A 4,465-nucleotide genomic window follows, 5' to 3' on the forward strand; every position below is an offset into this window, starting at 1 on the left:
CAGCAGGAAGGTACCAGGGGAACATGGAGACCCTTCACCCAGCCCAGGTGAGCACAAGCACCCTCTGAGATGGAAAGATGGGAAAACTTGGACCCTGACATCACCCTCTGGTGGCTTCCAGCACCAGTAAGTGCAACCCTCTGCCAGAGAAATAGGTGCAAGAAGGCTTTTCTCTAAACCTCTACACCTTTGCTTCCACCCCAAACATTTCCAGCTCTAGCAGACAGCCCTTCAGGACCTGAATAAACCTGAACAAGGACAGTAGCAGTGTCCCTGAAATCAAGAGCATCTCTGTAACAATTGTGGCTTTGCAGCCCTTCAGACACTTCCTCGTGTGTTTCTTTTGCCCTGCTTTCACAATCTGTCCTCTCCAGACTGTGGTAGGCTGCTGTCATTACCCTCTGCTTCACGAACCCTCGCCGGGCTCACTGCTAATGTGACGGATCTACCTCTTTGACTTTCCTGTCATTAGCCATTTTTCCCGATGTCTTGTGGCTTTTTGTTTATCTGTCTCTCTGGAAATGAGACTCCCTGGAGCTGAATTCTCCATAGCCATAGCAGAAGTCTTTCACTTTCTGTTGCTGTGAACTGACATGGGAGAGATGGCTCTGAAAATGGCTTCTGTATAGAGGAAATCCATCCTTCTACATGAAATGTGGTGAGAACCAGGCAAAGGGTTTGCTCTGAAAAGCCTCCTCTTGGTTACTGCTTTATTTTTAATTTGGGCTTGAAAGGAGTAATACTGGTATGAATATGATCGTTTCCTGCTGGCTAGACTTGAGCAGACAATGAAGTCTGGAGAAAGGAGAGTGATTTTCATGGACTCTTTTGACTTCGCTACTAAAGCACTGATTTTTTTTTTATTTCCTTTTATTTCTTTATTCATTGAGGAATGCTGTTTAACTTATTCCAGGAGGGTAAGATGAGCAAGGGCAACAAACTGTTGGTAATCAAGCAAGCATTTTGGAGGAAGAATGACTCTGTGTTCAAGAACATGCGGGGATATTTCTTCCCTACAGCCCTGGATTGCAGCTCTGAGAGGACGGTGGGTCAGGACCTCCACCTGCTTTCTGCTTGTGCTTTTCACAAAGAAAGCTGAGCCAGAACAAGGAGAAGGGATGGGATAGGGCTGCTCTCTGGGGGCTTAGCTGTCAATCAACATCTGTACTGCTGTATATATTTGGGGGATGTTGCTTTGACCTTTGGGATGGTTGGCGCCCACACCATCACGCCACAAGATACAAACATGAGTAAATATTTAAGGAAAAACCCTTGCATCTCTGTTCTCCTTTATTTCTGGGGTGTTCAGCAATACCGTGATGTCCTAAGGATGACAAATAATAATAGGGATTGTCCCTATGGGGATCTTCAGCTGAGGGACAGGGACAAATCAACATAGGTGAGTAACAGCCATAAGACCAGAGGGGGAACTAGGCTGCAGACTGAGGGTCCTTGGGCATAGCTTGAAGGGCAGTTGCGGCAATGGCTGAGTGAAGTTTAGAGGGGAAGCAGACCTCTACCTGGCGTCCCTTCAGCTCCGAACCCCGCATTTTAGCAAGTTGCTGAATCAGAGTAGAAAAGTACCACAAACTTGCAGTATCTGGGATCCCTGTCACATCCGCAGGGACCAGGAGGAGTGGGGTGGCTGAATTTCTGAGCACCCCAACCTCCCTTCACCAGCCTGTATTTCTCCCTCTTGCATGCTTGAACACATCCATGTTCATTGCAGGCAGCATCCTGGAGGCTGCTCACAGCGGACTTTTTAAATTGCCTTTCTGCCAGTGCAGAGAAGGTGCCATGGCCACCTTGTTGAGTCACTAAATAGTAGCATCTTCCCTTTGTGCATCCCTGGGGACACTGCCCTCCAAGGTCCATCCGAAAGTGAGTTAAAGCAGGGAGGGAGCTGCAGAACAGTCTCCTCTCCAGAGCAGAAGCTGATGTGGGCCCATGAGCCACCTTAGGGCTGCCATCCAACTGGGCTTTTCCAGGAGCATCCTCCCGTCAGCCTGGAATGGGGACCATACAGATTTTGAGAACTTTCTCGGTTTGCCTATGTGTCATCCGTGACCACTGTGCATGTGCTGTGTGGTGGAGTAAGGAATTTCCAGGCATGCTTCAGTCTAGCTAAAGCAGCACTCACGTGCCATAGGATGACATGCAGAAGCTCTAACACCTTCCAAGAAGACTTGATGCACTTGTAATTTGCTGATGGTCCTGGACAGACACTGGATGTGCACTAACAGATGTTCTACACATGTGCATTAAATGCAATACACCATGGCAGCTGGTTTTACTACCTGTATAATGGAAAGCACATGGGCACATTTCATGTCTGGAAGTGGAAACATAAGAAAAGCTGAGGCTGATCCCTAGACATTGACTTTATGCTGAAAACCTACCTCACCGAGACACCTGGCAGAACTGGGGAGTGGGAAAGACTGATCCCCAGCTTACCAAAGCTCCAGGAACTCCCCCTTTTCACATGCAGTGGGACTAATCACAGCTACTATTCCTGTAGTCTCCAGCTTGAGACTCATTGTACTGTGAATAGGGGCTTGCTGGGTAATTATGGCTTCCGAAGAATCATTTATTTTTTTCCTTGTGTTGAGAACATCAGCTTCATAATTAGAAGGGGCAGCTTGAAAAAACATGTCCTGCCAGGTCGACCTCAGGCAGCAGGAGAACACGTGCAGGTTCATGCAGTTTGCTACACTGGAGCTGAAAAGCAGACTGTGGGTGACTCTGGTCACTAACCCTTACTGATTTCATGCTCTCACAGTGTAACAAATCTATTCCTCACCAGTTGTGACAGCAGATAAAAACAGGGGGCTGATTAACTTCTAGCAAGGAGATTCGGGAGCTTCCAACCAGCTAACCCACTTGGCTCTTGGAGGCAAAGCCTTCTCCATCCCAAAGGAAACTGGGCCTCTAACAGATTTCCTACTCTCTCGGTCTAGCCTGGTGAGCCAGGGTAATGCGCTGCTCAAGGCCTGTCCTGTGCTGCCCCTGAAAATCTGGGTCAAAACTGCCTCTCCCACCCCCTCAGTTTTAAGGGGAGGGGAGGTGGGCTGAGAGCCTATGCTCCATCATCAGCCTTTTTACAATTACTTTGACAGCAAGGCTATGAACCTGCCTGGCTTCTCTGAGAGGTGAAAGCATCCAAGGAGAATCCCCTATGGAGATGTTTGTTAAAGATTAAACCGAGATATCCTGTAGAAATGTGATCTGTGAACTGCCCAGACACTCTCTGGGTAACATAAAGGATAATACACTGGAGGAGTTCACCCTAGCAGTCTCTTTTGCTCTGATCATTAAAAGTGCTGCTGAAATGCTGAATCTTGGTGGTTACAGGGGGTGATCATGTGACAGGTTTACTGTAGCTTTTAACTAATGCATATGAAGGGGGAAGATGCGGTATTGAGTGGTATTGCTCTGATGGAAATGAACTGGTGGCAATTGTTGGGGATGCCAAAACATCTTCCGCTAGTGAAGAACAAATGGGTGTGGATTCTTGGCCCCATTCCACTTCCAATCATTATACTAATTAATTTTCCCACCACCAGACATAGCGTTGTTGTTCACCTCCTGCCTGGCGTGCAGGAACGCCACAGAATGACGCGGGCAACTCTTGACCCACCTCACGCTACTGGTGCCTGCCTTTGCAGCCTGAGCACTGCGGTGACAGGGAGGGCGACACCACTGCTGGGTACTCAGGGCACAGCGAGCAGGACGCCAGACCCACAGCTCTTCTGGTTTCGATGAGTAACTTTTTATTGAGCTATCTCACATAGGTACGAACAAAACAAACAGTAAATTGTAAACTGACTCATTCTTGGAGGCCAAGTGCTTCCAGCCAGCTCTGAATTACTATTACACCATACGTATTTCTCACATCTAGGTCAATTACCTGTGTTTCTAGGGGACCAACATCCCTTCATTAAAGCTCAGCTTTAACCCTTACCTGCCTTATGCCTGTTTAAATTTCAGACATTTTGTAAGAAGGAACTTGGGAGCTACATTCAAAAAAAAAAAAAAGAAAGGCTGCTTATCTTACTTTTGTTATAAAAAGAATAGAGAGAAAAAAATGGAAGATGCTGCGCTTAAAAAATAGAAGGTGGCACTACACTACTGAACGTACTCACCCCTCTCACTCCTTTTCTAGAGGGGGAAGGTGCACACTTTCTGTCAATTTCTCTAGTTATCCCCATGTTTGCTTGGTTTGGGACCAGTCACCAGTACACCTTCCCCAGGAGCTCCCTGAGGGGGTCTGGGGAGGCTTGTGCATCAGGCAGGGGCAGACTTTGGGAGCACTGGACGCACGTGAGGATCCACAGCACCACCGCGCCCCGTGTGGGCGACACCGCCCCCGCCACGGTGGCCCCCGGGCCCTGCCCTGGGCGAGCCCTGAACCCGGCGGGCCCGCTGTGTCCTGGCTAGGCCCTGCCCCCGGCCCGCCCCCAACCAA

The sequence above is a fragment of the Charadrius vociferus genome, unplaced genomic scaffold (assembly GCF_000708025.1).
Source record: "Charadrius vociferus isolate BGI_N301 unplaced genomic scaffold, ASM70802v2 scaffold472, whole genome shotgun sequence".
In the NCBI taxonomy this organism is placed as follows: domain Eukaryota; kingdom Metazoa; phylum Chordata; class Aves; order Charadriiformes; family Charadriidae; genus Charadrius; species Charadrius vociferus.